This window comes from Callorhinchus milii, unplaced genomic scaffold (genome assembly GCF_018977255.1).
Source record: "Callorhinchus milii isolate IMCB2004 unplaced genomic scaffold, IMCB_Cmil_1.0 Scaffold1, whole genome shotgun sequence".
Classification (NCBI taxonomy): Eukaryota; Metazoa; Chordata; class Chondrichthyes; order Chimaeriformes; family Callorhinchidae; genus Callorhinchus; species Callorhinchus milii.
This window is the reverse complement of record NW_024704742.1, coordinates 80,268,508-80,286,520: the sequence shown is the minus strand read 5'-3', so window position 1 is coordinate 80,286,520 and position 18,013 is coordinate 80,268,508. Positions and strand designations below refer to the sequence as shown.

At 44.6% G+C, this 18,013-nt stretch overlaps 1 non-coding gene across 1 annotated transcript; it reads left to right on the top strand.

Moving 5' to 3' along the window:
- Positions 1 to 14,945: 14,945 nt before the first annotated feature.
- Positions 14,946 to 15,017, top strand: trnad-auc. Its single transcript has one exon. It is a non-coding gene; the product is annotated as a tRNA-Asp (tRNA).
- The last annotated feature ends 2,996 nt before the right edge of the window (positions 15,018 to 18,013 follow it).

Below are 18,013 nucleotides of genomic sequence, written 5' to 3'. Positions count from 1 at the left end.
CTCTCCCAGACAACCCCACCTTCTCTCAGATAACCTCCCATGTTTTCTCTTTCTCTCTTGACAAAACTTCAAAATAATATTTTACATTAATACTCAAATGAAACTCTCACATTCCATCTCTCGCTCCATCTCAGAGTGACGGACAGAGAGACTGAGAGAGAGTGTGGGACTGAGAGAGAGAGACAGAGTAGATAGAGACAGAGAGTGTGAGAGAGAGACTGAGAGGGACACCCACAAAAACCGAGAGAAAGACACACACAAAGACTGAGAGAAAGAGAGAGAGAGACTGCAAGACACTTTAATGTTCATTAACGGAAAATATTATTAGGGGTTTTCTTAGAGACAGAGAGACTGACTAAGGAAGTGAGTGCAAAGGTGAATTCTCTCGAAAAAAAAGAGGGAGTATCCCTCTCTCCCATGCTCTTTCTCTTTTGAAAATGAGAAGCGAGTTTCTCTCCTCTCTCTCGCTCCATTTCTCTCTCTTTTGGCTTCGAAAAGAGAAGGGAGTTCATCTGTCTCTCACTCTCTCAGTTTCTCTCTCAATCTCTCAGGTTGTGTGTGTGAGAGGGGAATAAAATTGGTATATCAGTCTCTCTCAGGCTGTTTGGATGTCAGAGGGGAGTATATACTGTATACTCTTCCTTAGTCGCACTCACTTCCTTAGTCTGTGTCTCTGTCTCTAACAAAACCCCTAATAATATTTTACGTTAATGAACATTAAACTGTCTTGTAGTCTCTCTCTCTCTTTCTCTCAGTCTTTGTGTATGTCTTTCTCTCGGTTTTTGTATACAGTATACACAGACTAAGGAAGTATACCCAGTATACAGTATGTATCTCAGTCTCGCTCTGACAGGGCTGTGAGTGTGTGAGAGGGGAATATAATAATAATAATAATCCTTGCATTTGATATAGTCTTATCAACAACAACAAATGTATGGTGTTTGTATGGTGGGTTTCACCCCGGGAGGACGTCCCAAAGCCCTGGACAGTCAGGGATTTGGACCTGGGCAGAGGATTGGGATCAGGAGGGGTGGAGGGCAGGAAGGTGGATGAAGGTGAGATCAGAGAATAGGTTCTTGATGTGTACCTTGAAAGAGGCAAGGGATGTTGCGAGGCAAAAGGACTGTGGGATGGATTTCCAAAGGGTCGGGGTAGAGAGGTTGAAGGCCCCCGAACGGGCTGGAGCCTGCTGAGCAGAGAGAGCGGACAGATTGATATGGAGTTAACAGGTCACAAGTAGGAAGGAGCAAGGCCATGGAGGGCTTTGAAGGTGCGGATGAGAGAGACTGAGAGAGACACCCACAAAAACCGAGAGAAAGACACACACAAAGACTCTGTCCTCTGTGGAACCAGGCGAGGGTGGGGGTGATGGGGTCACGGAGCCTGGTGCGGAAGAGGACATGAGCTGTAAAGTTCTGAATGATCTGCAGCTTGTGGAGGGAAGATTTCAGATGGCCGACAAGCAGGGAGTTGGCATAGTCGAGCCTAAATGTAATAAATGTGTGGATGAGTGTTTTGACGGCTCGCGGAGAGAGGCAGTGGTGGATTTGGGTGATGTTGCGGAGGTGAGTGAAGGCAGAGTGGGTCATGGCACAGATGTGGAGTAGAAAGCATAGTTGAGGGTCAAACAAGATGCCAAGGTTCTCGACTGGCTTAGTAAGGTGGAGCCAATTGCACACAGCAATGCCCACAAACAGTTATAGAAAGAGTAAGCAAATTATTATTGTTATTTATTTTATTTTATCTGAAAGGATTATTACATCGACTAACAACCGGGTTCCTATTTACTGCTAGGTAAACCGATGCATGTGGAGTAAGGAAACTTGCCTAAGGAAAGCACTCTGAGACGCTATCCTGTATGGAGGGCGCTATAAAAGTGCAAGTTATTGTTGCTTACCGTTTCACCATTCCCGGGAATCGGACTTAGGTCCTCTCGCTTGCTAGGTGAATGCTCCAACCACTGAGCTACAGGACTCCATAATATACAGGATATCAGTACAGTCTCTCTCACGCAGTGTGTGTGAGAGAGGAATATACACAGTATATCAGTACACTATATAACACACACTAACCTGTTAGACAGATGATGATGGACAAACTCACACACAGCAACATCATACCCTCCATATGCTCCTCAGCCTGGCTCACACGAACAGAAAGAGACTCATACTCACTAACACATCACTCACACCTGCACATGTGTGTGTCCCACCGTAAGCTAAGTAATCCCTCTCCTAGCTAGCTCATGATGTGGTCTTCTCTACATTGGAGAGGTGAAACTCAGATTGGGTGACCGATTTGCCGAACACCTCCGTTCTGTCCGCAAACACAACTCTGAGCTTCCGGTTTCTTGCATTTGAACTCTCCCTCCCACTCACACTCTGACCTCTCCATCCACAGTCTCCTGCACTGTTTCAACACGAAAGGTAAGTCAGGCAGCAGCAGGGAGTCACAGGGCTGGTCTCCCGTGGATCGGGACCAGTGTTAGCCAAAGGCAGGGCCCGGTAGTTGCAGGTTGGGCCGAGGGTCTCATGGACCTTGAGGTGGGGCGAATGTCTGATGCCGGGGTCTCGGAGATCGAGCGGCAGCCATTACCTGGCCGGGGAGCCACCATTTTGGACTTCCAGATTTTCCCACCATTCTGGGTGACGTCACTTCCGCCCACCAGGTTTGAATCTGATAGTGGGTACAGTACAGTATAGCTTATACCAGTGTCTCCCTCCCTCCCATCCTCAGTCTGTCTCCCTCCCCTTCCTTCCCCTGCAGGCTGCTCGTTGCTAACCACAATGAGCGCCCTCCCCACTCTGCGCCACAGCCTCCTGCAGGCTGACAATGTCCCACTAAACCCATCGACTCTCGTCCCAGAGTGCGCATCTTGGCTGCCGCCCCTGACCCAAACTGGCCCTCCCTCAAAATGCCCCCCTGCCTGCAACTTTCCCGCTCTGTCCTGCTCTCTCTCTCCGCCCTCCCCACCTCCTATCTCTGCTTGACCCCCCCCCCCCCCCCCACCACTGCCTCACTCTGCTCCAGCCTGGGAATCCTCCGCCGGGCTCATCATGGCACTCAGCGTTGGTTGTCCAGCAGCAGCCACATCGACTGTCCCATTCCCCACTACCGCCGCAAGCCACCCCGGACCCAGACCCCGAGGTCTAACCTCTCCTCCCTCATCTGCATCCCCACCCTCCCTGCCAACCAATCCACTACCTCCTCCCATCCCACACATCCCCCTGCCATCTGTCCACTCCACATTGGCCTTCAAAATGTGCACTTGATCTCCAATAGGACCCTGGCAGTGGTGAGAATTTTGATATTATGGCCCTCACAGAAACCTGGATCACCCACGTGACACCTTCGCCCTCACTGAGGCCACACCACGTGGCTATACCTAACACCATGCCCCACACACCAGCCATTGTGGCGGTGGTGTGGCCCTCCAGGGCATCACTTGCCCTATCCCCCTACTCCACCGGCTCGTTCCCTTCTTTCGAACGCCTTACCCTCTGCCATCCCTCCCATCTCTCTCTAAAGATCCTCTTACTTTATCGCCCCCAAAAATCCTCCCCCACCTTCATCTCTGACATCTCCACCCACTTTGCTTCTCTCTGCCTCTGCTCTGACCACCTCATCATCGTAGGTGACTTCAATCTCCACTTCACCAGCTCCTGCTCCATCTCCTCAGACTCCTCCTCTCTCCTCTCCTCTCTCAACCTCTCCCTCCACATCCACTCTGCTACCCACACCCACAGTCACCCGCTTGACCTTGTGATCACCCGGGGCCTCAGCATCTCGGATGTCACCATCACTGACAAGGCCATCTCTGACCACCATTTCATTTCCCTCAACTCCTATATCCCTCTCCCCACTGCCTCCAAACGTACCTTCATCTTCTACTGCCCGTGGAAGAAGATCTCCCCGCAGTGCCTCTCCGCTGCCATGGAGTCCTCTGAACTCCTCCCCTCTGGCCCACCTCTCGCACCAACCCAATTGCTGAGCTTACTCTTCTCCACGGCCCCCTCTCCACCACACTCGACGTCCTTGACCCCCTCACCTCCCAAACTGCTTCCTATTCCCAATCCTCACCCTGGTTCACCAGCCACCTCTGCTCGCTTATGGGCCAGGTGCGGTCTGCTAAATGCACTTGGCTCAAATCTGGCCTAACGGTTCACATCTGGCTGGACCTCATCAAGACCTACCGCTCTACTCTTGCCTCGGCCAAATCATCCTTCTATTCCAGGTTAATCCTGGAGGCAAAGGGCAACCCCAGGCTCCTGTTCTCCACCACCAACTGGCTCCTCCACCCTCCTCGTCATGCCTTGTAGATTCTTTCCTCCAACTCTCACTGAGAGAAAATGCTGGACTTCCTCAAGTCCAAAATTGAGGGAATCCGCATAGCTGCCACTGCCCCTCCAACTTCCACCGCCTCCCTACCCCCAACCTACACAATTATGCATCTGACAATTATCCACCCCTCCTTCCACACCTTTGAACCTGTCAACTCCTCCTCTGTCTTCACCACCATAACTCCATGAAGCCCACCACCTGCTCCCTTGACCCCATCCCAACTCCTCTCCTTAAATCCCAGCTCCACCTCCTTGCCCCAATACTAGCCAAAATCATTAACCTCTCCCTGTCATCTGGCACTGTCCTTTCCTCCCTGAAAACAGCCATTATGTTAGAAAATAAAATCAGCCAAATCTGTAAGGAAATAACGCTAATTCCTCTAACCAGATATCAGACTATTTTATTATTATTCGTTCGTTATTCTCCAATACCCCGATGGGTCAGACCAAAGGCCGGTACAACCAATAGATCTTATAACAGAATAACACCACTATAGATATCTCGAGTTCAAGAGTTCAACACTGTGTCTTTCCAGCACACAAGCTTGATTCTTCATGCTTTCAGTCTTCTTGCTTACAGCTTTCAATCTTCCATCTGATATCCTCAGTCTTAGTGTTTCCAGCTCTCAGTCTTCCATCTCCGTACCCTTATCTCCACAGCCCGGGATGGCCCCATCTCCCGTATCCTTGTCTCCACAGCCCGGGATGGCCCCATCTCCCGTATCCTTGTCTCCACGACCCGGGACGGCCCCGTACACAAAGTTATCGGAACTCTTATACCAATGTTCATCCAATCATGGTGCGGACATTAGATCACCTGTCGAAATCATGCCGGGTTCACGTGAACACCTCATGGGGTGTATGTGCCTCACACACATACACATTGTCCTTAAGACCCCTGTTATCTGATCTAATTGTCTAAGATAGAGGATTGATCAGTTTAGGGTTGTATCTGATGCTCATTATTTTGTGGTGTGGGATCATTAGTACATTCCTTTTATTGGTTATTTCTTATCAGTATCCCGGGATGGTACCAAGGCCCTCTAGTTCAAGCAACCTGCTCATTAGTTGCTATTCTTGAGGGTTGCCTTCTGTCGGTTGGCCCTGTCAGAATCTAGCGACTTATTGCTCAGTCGAGATCCTGTGTCGACCGGTATATTGGACCGTTACCTCTGTGGGCGTGTTGTCATTTACTGATAAGAGGTGACCCCCTGCCCCTGTCCGTTATTCTTTCAAAAACAGAGAAAACCAGATGAGTCCTATCCCATGACAGTCAGTCCAGTTGCCCCCCACACTTAACTTAAAAGTTAACCCATTCACAACATCTATTATGATTCTAGCAGTATACAAAAAGTGTATATTCTAACAATTATCACCCTCACCTTGAAGAAACCTTCCCTTGACCCATCACGGCTATCTACTACCGATCCATCTCAAATCTCCCTTTCCTATCCAAGTTCCTTGAGAGAACCGTTGCCTCCCAGCTTCGCTCTTCCCTCTTCTCTCACTCCCTCCATGATCCCCTCCAATCAGGTTTCCATGCTGCCCACAGCACGGAAACTGCTCTGGTCAAGGTCACAAACAACATCCTGACCATCTATGACCAGGGCTCCCTCTGCCTCCTCGTCCTCCTCGACCTCTCCACCGTCTTTGACGCCGTGGACCACTCAATCTTCCTCCTTTCCTCCCGCCTCAATCTTCAAGCTTCTGTCGTTGACTGGTTCAGGTCCTGCCTTTCACACCGCCTCCACTTCATCGCGGCAAACAGCTTCTCCTTCAGCCCGCACCATCTTGTGCGGTGTTCCTCAGGGCTCTGTCCTTGGTCCCCTCCTCTTCACCCCCCACATGGTCCTCCTTGGTGCCATCATCTGCAAACATGGGGTAAATTTCCACATGTATGCAGATGACACCCAACTCTACCTCTCTGCCTCCACCTTGAACTCCAGGACTACTGGCGTCCTGACCGACTTCCAGTCTGACATCAAGTCCTGGACGAGGGACAACTTTCTCCAACTCAATGTCAGCAAGACCGAGGCCCTCCTGATTGGCTCACACCAGTGCTTCCGCACCCCGGGCGCTGGCAGCATCAGCCTCCACGACTGCACATTCAACCTCACTAAACCAGTCAGGGACCTGGGTGCCTTGTTTGACCCTCAACTGTCCTTTCTCCCCCACATCCGCGCCACCTCCACAACATTGCCAGACTCCGCCACTCCCTCACCCCTCAGGCTGCCGAAACCTTCACCCATACATTCGTCACATCAAGGGAATTCCCTCCTCATTGGCCTTCCCAAGTCTTCCCCTCACAAGCTGCAGACCATTCAAAACTCTGCAGCTCGTGTACTTTCATGCACCAGCCTCCATGATCCCATCACTCCCACCCCTCGCCCGACTCTACTGGCTCCCCATCCCCCAGAGGATCGAGTTCAAGATCCTCGTCCTCACCCTTAAGGCCATCCATGGTCTTGCCCACTCCTACCTCTCTAACCTGCTGATTCCCTACCAACCTGCCCACTCCCTCCATTCAGCGGGCTCCGGCCTGCTCCATGTCTCCCTCCGACCCGTCCTACCATCGGTGGCCAGGCTTTCAGCCTCTCTGCCCCCACACTCTGGAACTCCATCCCACGGTCCCTTCGCCTCGCTTCCTCCCTTGCCTCCTTGAAGTCCTGGCTCAAGACCCTTCTCTTCAATCGTGCCTTTGGTCACCCTCCCACCTCTCTGCCTTCCCTCACCCCTACACAACCCCTCCCCCATGCTCGGACCCTGACATCTGACTGTTCAGCGCTTTGGGACGTCCTCCCGATGTGAATGGCGCTCTATAAATGTAATAATAATAATAATAATAATAATCCTTGCATTTGATATAGCGCTTTTCACATCGGGAGGACATCCCAATGCACTTCACAGAACACACTGTAGAGTGAATTGACTGTATATTTGTGGGTGAACGCGGCAGCCAATTGCGCACAGCAATGTCCCACAAACAGTCGTAGATTGAAAATGACCAATTTATTATTGTTTTTGGTTTTGGAGGGATTACGAGCTACAACAACAACAACGAGATTCCATTTATAAAGCGCCTTTCACGTCAGGAGGACGTCCCAAGCTACAGGACCTCACTCCAATGAACCACAGCGCAAGCTCAAGGAACAGCACCTAATTTATCTGTTAGGGACTTTACAGCCCTCTGGCCTCAATATTGATTTCAACAATTTCAGACCATAGCAGCTCACCTTCCCCATCCTGCTCTTCTGTGACCATTATCACATCATTTGGGTCCCAGACACACCTTTTCTCTCCCTGATCTGCCTGTTTTGTTGCAAGTTCTTTTCCTCCCACTCTTTTTTCCCCGAGGTATTACCACCTCTATTCCCCTGTTTTGTTGCAATCCCCCCCTTTGTTTTGCATCCTTAACACCGCTTTAACCCATCATCCCCTGTCCTCTACCCTATTTTCTCCTTTGTCTTCCTTGTCCTGCCTCCCCCCTCTCTGTTAGCCCTTAACAGCTTCTCCGTCCCAACATGCCCCATTTCTGATGAAGGGTTGTGGACCCGAAATGTTGACTCACTTTCCTTTCTCCATAGCCTGATCTGCTGAGTGTTCTGTTTTTGTTTTCAGATTTTCAGCATCTGCAGTATTTTGTGTTTGGTTATCTTTTTTGTGCTCAAATGCCAGGGACGGATCAGATGTAAGCATAAAAGACCCCATAAGATGCATCAGTTGAGTGGAGTGCTGAGGCTCAGTGGTTAGAGCTTTCGCCTTGCAATTGAGAGACCTGGAAAGGGAAAGACGTTGGGCAAGTTTCCTTGCTGCACACACATCTATTTACCTACCATTAAGTGGGAACCCGGTTGTTGGTCGATTGGCGGATCGCTTTTCCGGGGGCAATAATTCCTTAAAAGAAATTGATCACTTTAATCCACGACTTTGTGGGACACTGCTGCACACAATTAGCTGCTTTGTTTTGCCTCAAAAATATACAGTCAATTCGCTTTACAGTATATTCAGTGAAGTGCTTTGTGATATCTCAAAGGTGTGATAAGGTGCTATATCAAATGCAAGGATTATTATTATTATTATTGTTGTTATTATCAGAAAATCAACTAAATTTCACCAGTTACTCTGTCTGCCCCTTTGGCATTAAGTCATAGATACCAATATTAATAAGCAGAGTCACCTGCAGATATCCAACACAGATAGTTAAATGTATCTGAACAGTTTTCAGTCTTCTTACTCCTTTGTGAAAATGGCAAGCCTTAAATCTGCCATAAGACTGATCTTTATTGTGGGAATATATTTATTGCAAAAATATAAAATAAAGGCAGTTTAGTGCAAATTGAGGAATAAAAGACTTCATCTTACACGTTGTTCATTAATTCCTATCAAAACAGTAGTTATAGACAAAGTTACTGTGGTTGTCCAATAATTGGTCAAAAGATGAAATATTTGCACATTTTTCATCCTTGCAATTATACATTTATACAGTTGAATAAAACCTCAGTGCTGGTATTAATATTTTAGCGTTTAGCCTTTAATATTTTAATATTTTAAATGTTAAAAAATTCAATAGAATATTCATTGTAACCCTTCAGCAGTGACTTAGAAACAGGATAAAGGGTTTTTAACAAAGAACATTTCAAGATGGTAATGACATATTCATTCAGATCTTTGGGAATAGGGTGTTGCTGGAATGAGACTGCTGTCATTATAATTCTAACTCATTGGTAACCAGGCTAACACTCGACTCTGAGTTAGAAAGTTGGGGTTTGAAGCCCCACGTCAGCTCTTGGAATCACAGTGTTTAAGTTGGATCAGAGGTGCTGTCATTTGGATTAGCCATTAAACCGAGGTCCCATCTACCTGTTCAGGTGGACGTTAAAGATCCCATGGCACTATTTGAAAAGAAAGAGTGTCTCTCACAGTGTCCTGGCCCAAAAATCCCCCAAATAAAATTGGTCGCTCACTCCGCGGCTATTTGTGGGACATTGCTGTTTGCAAACTGGCTAATGTATTTCAACCACAAAAAGCACAGACAATCCACTTCACAGTGTATCCTGTGATGCAATTAAAATTTCTCGACTATGTAATAAGGTGTAATATGAAATTCAAGTGTTTATTATATTTCATGGGTCCACTTGAGATGAGCCAATGCTAGATAATAAGGAAGGCATCAAGCAAGTGAGATAAATTCTGCATTTAATTTACTGTCTACTTCACAGTTGTTTTAAATAGAACTGGTTCCCAAAAACATTCCCAATCATCAAAGAAGGTTGAAGTGGGAAACATGAACCTATTGCTGCCCAGTCACAGTTGATTGGCAGCTCACCCTAGTTGCAGCTGTGCTGGTGGCTGTTGCCTACGGAGTGGGAATGCAGACCCTCCTCAGATAGTGGCAGTAACTTCCTCTAGTGATAGTAGTCGGCATATCTGAAGGGTACAGAGTCACCTTTGGGTGTCATGGAGCCTCTCAAATCCTGGGAAGAAATGTAAGAAGACAAACAGCATGCTGAGCTATATTGTTAAATCAGTTGAGTTTGGATCCATAGACATCATACTCAGGCTATATAATAGTAATAATAATCCTTGCATTTGATATAGTGCATTATCACATCTAGACGTTTCAAAGCACTTCACAGAATATACTGTAAATTTAATTGGCTGTATATTTGTGGGTGAAATGCAGCAGCCAATTGCGCACAACAGTGTCCAACAAACAGTCGTGGATTGAGAGAACAATTTATTATTATTATTTTTTTAATATTTTTGAAGATAGTGCTTTGATCAGACCACACCTAAAGGACTACGTACAGTTCTGGTCACCAAGGCATCAGCGGGTTGCCCACACCATTAGATGGATGCAGTGGAGAGGAGAGTAGAGAGGATGATCCCAGGGTTAAAAGAGTCACCTATGAACAATAATTAATCAAGCTGGCGTTCTTCAATCTTGAGAAAGAGAACTGATAGGGGAGTTTATACAATCATAGGAGTGTATGCAATTATAAATAGTAATAAAAAAAAGAACAATAATTTAGGATGCAACAATAGAGTAGAACAAGAGAACACAGGTTTAGAGTTGTGAAGGACAATTTTTGGGATGTTTTTCTTTACCCAGATGGTAATTAATGACTGGAATAGGTTGCCAGGAAGCATGGCTAAGACCAGGACATAGGACCTTTTAATAAGCAGCTTGATGCTGTAACTGGTGATGGTAGGGTGTGTGTTCTGGAGGACTGGGATAAGATAGGCCGATGAGTCTTCTTCCTCCAGACCAATCTTACGATCTTATGATGAGTAGTTCATAAAAATTCAATTAGAACTCTATTGCTGCTCACACAGATTTCTGTTAGCTAATTTATTAACTAAAGACTAGCTCAGATAAAGAAGGCACTATAGACCATATGATCTAATCCTTACAGAATATCCTCACTCCCTTATTTCCATTTTGTGATCTTTCTATTGTGTGACCTTGTGATCTGTGGGTTCAAGTCTTATACTGGGACTTGATCTAACAATCTAAGGTGCCAGTCCAGTGCAATGCTGAGTGAGTGTTGCATTATTAGATGTGCTCCCCTGATTAAAAAAAACAAGGCTTGTATGCTTGCTTTGGTGGATGTTAAAAATCCCATGACACTACAGAAAGAGAAAGGAGGCTCTTATTGGCCACCAATCTGCCAGATAAATCAATGACTTTATGGGGGTTCTTGTTCATGACTGCATGAGGGTCCTTGCTTTTGCTTGCACATACAAATTAAGTTACTAAACTTGACTGCAATTGCCTGTGAAAAGTGTTTTGAAAAGTTTGATGTGACAGGTTCAATTTAAAATGAAAGATATTTGTTTTTAATATTGTTATGGAGAACTGCTTTCTACTATCACAACAATTGTCTTTGGTAAAAGCTCCATCGAAGGGGAAACCAACTTTGAAAGTGTTACCATTTTGATAGAATGGCTCAGGTAGGCATTTCTTCATCCATTTATTGTTGAGCTTTGCACACTCCCTTTTTCTGTCTTTCAAACTGGCTCAGTTGGTAACACTCTCGCCTCTGAGTCAAATGGTTAACAAGCTCCACCGCTAAACTTGAACTCACATTGTCTAAGCTGACATTCCAATGCTAGTGGTGGGAATGCTTTGTCAAAGATGCCAACCTTTGAATAAAGTGTTAAACCAAGGTCCTATCTGCCTGTTCATTTGGACTTTAAAGATCCTGTGGCACTATTCAAAAAGAGAAGTGAGATTCACCTGGCACAAACCTCCAAAATAAAATTAGTAATTTGTTTCCAAGCTGTTTTGTGGGTCTTTTCTGTGCTCAATTGGGCTGCAGCATTAGTACAGAAATACACAGTCACTCTACTTCACAGGAAGTCCTGTAAAGCACTTTAGGATTTCCTCCTGAGCAAGCAGGATCACTATATCATATATATTATCAGCTTGGCATAATACTTCACCACTGTCACATGCCCGGGAACACCACCCTGCATGAGGGCTGCCATATAATTGCAAGTTATTGTTGTCGTTGATATCAAATGCAAGGATTACTATTTTTATTGTCATTTCTCTAATCTCCATTGCATTCTCTCTCCAGCCATCCAGATGTTACCAAATGCTTGTGAAACATGTCATATTACCTTGTATAATAATGCCTTTCATCTTTAACAAGTAGGTTGATTTCAAATTTCACTGTAGATTCAGGTTCCTAAGTCATCATTATCAACACAGAGTCCTTCGAAACAGGCCGAGTGTGCATGTTTAGTGGTTCCCTCTACACTAATTGATAATCTACTTTATGTGTGGTCCATAATAAGAAATCTGTTCTAAACATGAAGTGAAAGATTGCTTGTCCTAAGTTTCCTTAGTAATGATAAGTGTATAATAGTCCCTTTATCATGTAATGAAGCCTAACATCTTAACTCACCATTCAGAATGTAAGCAAGAGTGAAAGGAATTGCAAATGAAGAGCAATTTGGGTGAAACTTATGATGGTGAAAATTATGATGAGTAAAGTGAAAATTATCACCGTGTTGATAAATACAGTCAACCAGGCTTGTTGATAAAGCTGTGAATGGGACTGCTCCCTCCCCAGTCTATCACAATGGCAGGGTTCAAAGCTGACTGTTGCTATTTGACTGTCCGTTAGTGGGATGACATGCTAGAAAATGCAATAGGTATTTTGTGTGTGAATATGGCATTTAATTTGCTCACAGCAATATCCCACATATAGTGAATGACCAATATTTTGGGGGTATCTTTGCTAGGACACTGGGAGAAACTCGCTTCTCTTTTTGAATAGTGTCATGGAATTTTTAACAATGATCTGAAAAGACACAGACAGGACTTCAGTTTAGTAATTCAAGTGAAGGACGGCATCTACAACAATATCCCAGATGATCCCAGAACTGAGGGGGTATACCTATCAGGAAAGGCTGAACATACTTGGATTACTTTCTCTTGAAAAGAGGAGGGTAATGGGTGACCTGATAGAGATCTTTAAATTTATGAAAGGTTTTAATAGGGTAGACATAGGGAAGATTTTTGCACTTGTGGGGGAAACCAAAACCAGGGCCATTAATATAAAATAGTCACAAATAGATCAAATAGGGAAGTTAGAAGAAATTTCTTCACACAGAGCGTAGTGGGAATGTGGAACATGCTAACACAAGGAGTTGTTGAGGCAAATAGCATAGATGTATTTAAGGGGAAGCTAGATAGGTACATGAGGGAAAGGAATAGAAGGTTATGCTTGAAGGCTTAGTTGAGGAAGGGCAGGAGGAGGCGAATGTGCAGCATAAACACCGGCATAGACCAGTTGGGGCGAATTGCCTGTTTCTGTGCTGTATATTCTAATGTATTCTATTGTAATATAGCACTCCCCAGCAGTGCACTGGAATGTCAGCCTAAATTTCATGAGTTAAAAGTCCTGACATGGAACCCACAATCTGCTGATCAGAGACAATTGATCCAACCAACTGAACCAGGCTGGCACACTTTCACAGTATTATCTGCGCACCTTAAGTGCCTTAATACGTGGTAACAAACTATCAGAAGCTCCCTAAGGTTACTGCAGAGATCTATGACACATGAAGAATGTTTTGACATATTCAGTTATTAACAGTTGAGAATATTTGAGAATAAAGTGTTTGGACTGAAGGCTTGCTCTGAGGAAAACACATTCTGTGGATTTCCATTATACACAATATGCTGGGCATACACAAATACAATTATTGAAAGCAGACTTTAAAAATGACTGGTTCTGCAGTTACTTTACAACACAAAGTACAAATTGGAACTCATGAAAATATGCATCAACTTGGGGGAATTTTCTTATTGAATTGTTTATACTATATACTGCTTCTATTGTATTTCTCTCAAGCCGTTTTATTTCTCACAAAGGATTCTAATTCTTTCAGAACTCACACTTTGACAGAATATTAACTGCAAATGTTTATGCATTATGCATAATGCAGATTAGAGATTGATTGGGGTATTACACCAACCACACAGACCAACATTACTGTGCAGTTCAACCAGCTCTTAAACACTGACAAAAAAAAGAGCTGTAACAATAGCCACATTTCTTTTCTTATTGGAACAGTGAAGCCGTAAAAGCTTCAATGTTTCCCTTGGATTTCAGTCATATTGAGAGTAAATGTGATGGTCACATCACCATTTTTCCGTTACTGCAAAAAATAGTTATCTCTACCAATATGGTGACAGCAGCAGTTAATGGGGTTACCATCCAAATAGCTAGAACAACCGATATTGTTTTATATTAAAAGCATACAACATACAAATGATATATTGTTTGCCTACGAAATACACAGTCACTACACTTTGCAGTAAATCATCCACTACCATTATTTGGGGAGAGTATATAGCAAATATACATTTCTAATACTTCAGCACGTAATTTCTGGAACTCCCTCTTTCTACTACTCCATCATGCTCCCCCTCTCTGATTAAGTCCTGCATCAAGCGTATTCGCACCTCCCCTCCCCTCTATCCTTTATGCAGTTTCCAATCCCATCTTGATCCATTTACATCTTCAAGACTGAGAGGTAACTATTTGTTAGGTCAGGGTATTAAGGGATCAAGGGCGGGTAATTGGACTATGAAAGGTACAGATCAGCCATGATCTTATAGAATGACGGAACAACCTTGAGGGGCCGAATGGCTTACTCCTGTTGCTATGTATCTATCCTTGTAAAGCACTGCAAGACGTTAGCCAATGTGAATTGCACTGTATAAGATTCGCTCACAAAATACACAGTCAATTCACTTTACAGTATATTCTGTGAAGCGCTTTGAGATCTCTCAATGACATGATAAAGTGCCATACTAAATGCAAAGATTATTATTATTGTTATAAGTTGTTGTTACCTATTGACGTCAGACTTTCACACGCACATGAATGTTATTTTTCCACAAGTTCCCAAGAAAATACAGAGGCTCAAGATTCAAACAACCACCTTTTGTGCTATCGTAAGCACAATATAAAAGAGAAATAAATGATGAACATTCAGAACCTGTCACTAAACACTGATGAAACCACTCAACAGCCAACTTCATCTCTGTGAGGAAAATAAATGCTGTGGTAAGAAATATTGTGGAGTCCTGTAGCTCAGTGGTTAGAGCACTCACCTATCAAGCGAGAGACCTGGGTTTGATTCCCGGCAGGGCGAAACCTTGGGCAAGTTTCCTTACTCCACACACCTATTAATAATCCCTCAAGAAAAAAAAACACTATTAAATTGTTGTGCGTAATTTGGCTGCCGCATTTCACCCACAAATATACAGTCAATTCACTTTACAGTATAGTCTGTGAAGCACTTTGAGACGTTTAGAAGACGTGAAAAGCGCTATATCAAATGCAAGGATTATTATTATTATATTACAAATTGGACTTGCCATCAAGTATGCATCTGGGTCTCTGGTAAACGTCTAACAGCTGTTTCTCTGCTTGGACTTGTAGTACAGATTCAGATTCACAGAACCCGACTTTCAGACAAGAAACAGATTGCGATTGAAGTTCCGGCATTTTAATTGACTGCTCGTAGCCAATCTGGTTATTAATGCTTGCTGTTGGCATATCTTAACATAGTCTTACAATGATAATGTGCATAATGATATTTAGACTATCACTATGCTAATTGTGTTTGTGTCTAATTGGGTGTTATAGTGACTGGGTAGGATTTGGGATTTGCTCGGCCAGTAATGTTATTATAATTGTGTTATGTATGTCATTTGCAACTTGGTAAATAACACAAAAAGCACTTGTGTTGATAGTGACCGATATATTGGGCAATGTCTATGCTGTCATATTTCCCCATATTTTCCAGGTTCAGATCTCAAAGAATTTGCTATGTTCGTCATTCAGTTGACCTCTGATCTATTCTAAATTATGGATGGTTTCGTGTACACACCGCACAGCCTAGTTTCTTATTATTGCAGTTGTTTCAGATCAGAAATGAGATCATAAAATGAATTAATGTAAAAGGGTCTCTCCTCATGCCGGTTTTAAAATTAAGTCACAGTGGGGTTTAATTTGCAAGATTAGCAAAAGGAATATAAATTGTAAATCCTGCAGAATCCACCATGTGCCTCAAGCTTACCCTCGAAAACTCTACACTGGCGCTGATCTCAGCTTACATTTCCATGATATTGAATTGCAGCCAAACAAAACTCCTGGTGCCTGGCTGATCAGCACCAGACAGACATAGTTGGGGACCCACAGAGGCTCAGCCAGACACATCCAGGGACCTGCAGAGTCAGTCAGACACAACTCAGAAGACTACTCTCTCTCTCTGCTATTTCTATTTTCTCCACCATCTCAACAATTAAACCACACTGGGGGAAGCACAGTTCTGCACAACTGTATTTCTGTGTCTGTATTTCTGTTTAACTAATTATCAGAATTTTGAGATGGTGTGTGTATGTGTTTGTGTGGGTGGAGGGAAGAAAAAGAACAGAGATAGAGTGGGAGAGTTTGATAGTACATTGGCCTTCAGTAAGATTATTACCTACCTCACCACACAGTCTGGAAATGTCATTATTATCATAAGAACATGAAAATTCATGCATGAAAATAAGTGATACAGACCACCGAACCTTATCTCTCTGCTACATTGACTCTCCCATCACGCCACCTAATTGAGTTACCCTGAAGTTAATGCCTCTGTTGCCTTGCTCAGCAGATTATGCCAAGAATTCATCACTCTAGGTATATTAAAATATGTTGACATCTGATCCACATTTCCTTTTTACTGTTTTCCAAATCTTTTTAAATTATTTCCCGTCATCCCACTTTCTCGTCTTAATTTGAAGCAGCAATATTTCAGGTAACTTTCATCTTTCATGAATGTAAAAAGAGCAAATTCTTTATCTTGAGCGCACATGTTACAGAAATGACCTTTATGCACTTTTATGCACTCTTGCACTTTGCGTATTGAAAAAAAACAGCCCGACACATGATTATTATGTTATCCAACAAGAATAGGTATATATAGGAGTTATCTGGGATCTCATAACACATGACAAAATACAATTTACCAGTTGTTGGATGGAGGTAACGATATTTTGGTCTAGAACACGAAACAGGAGTGATAATCAGCAACATGCAGATTTTCAGCTCAACAGTTGCCAATCGTTTTATGACATTGACGAATATAGTGCTACCTTCCACTGTTAATATTAAAATTACATATTTTTGAACACTAAGCTGTAGCTCCCAGATTTCTCTCTTAGTTTTAGCTTTGTACTTTTTACTCAGGTTGATTTATTTATACACATTGTCTGATTTATAGTGCCTAGAAAACCATGGTTTACACTTTAGTAAGGAGGCATTTAGAAATAAATACATATTTAGATATAAACAGACATGCTGGACCACTCCCTATGCCATGCCAGGCAACAACAACAACAACAACAAGATTCCATTTATTGAGCGCCTTTCACGTCGGGAGGACGTCCCAAGGCGCTGTACAGTTGGGTCAGGACCCGAGAAGGGGGGAAATGGTCAGGGTGAGGGGAGGGAAGGGAGGGAGCGAGGAGGGGGTAGAGAGTCGAGAGGGGAGCTAAAGGCTCGGTCAAAGAGAAAGGTCTTGAGACCGGCCTTGAAGGAGGAAAGGGAGGAGGCGGCGAAGGCACTGGGGGATAGAGTTCCAGAGCCTCGGGGCTGAGAGGCTGAAGGCCCGGCCACCGATAGTAGGGCGGTTGGGGCGGGGGATGTGGAGCAGACCGGAGCCAGAGGAACGGAGGGTACGGGCAGGTAGGTAGGGGGATAGTAGGTCAGAGAGGTAGGAGGGAGCGAGGCCGTGAATGGCCTTGTAGGTGAGGGTGAGGATCTTGAATTCGATCCTCTGGGGGATGGGGAGCCAGTGGAGGCGAGCGAGGGTGGGAGTGATGTGGTCCCGAAGCCTGGTGCGGGACAGTACACGAGCTGCAGAGTTCTGAATGACCTGCAGCTTGTGGAGGGAGGTGGCGGGAAGGCCGGCGAGGAGAGAGTTCCCATAGTCCAGCCTTGAGGTGATAAAGGCGTGGACCAGAGTTTCAGCAGCGTGAGGGGTGAGGTAGTGCCGTAGTCTGGCGACATTCCGGAGGTGATGGAAGGCGGTGCCAGTTGTGGCGCGGATATGGGGGAGAAAGGACAGCTCAGGGTCGAACAGAACCCGAGGTTCCT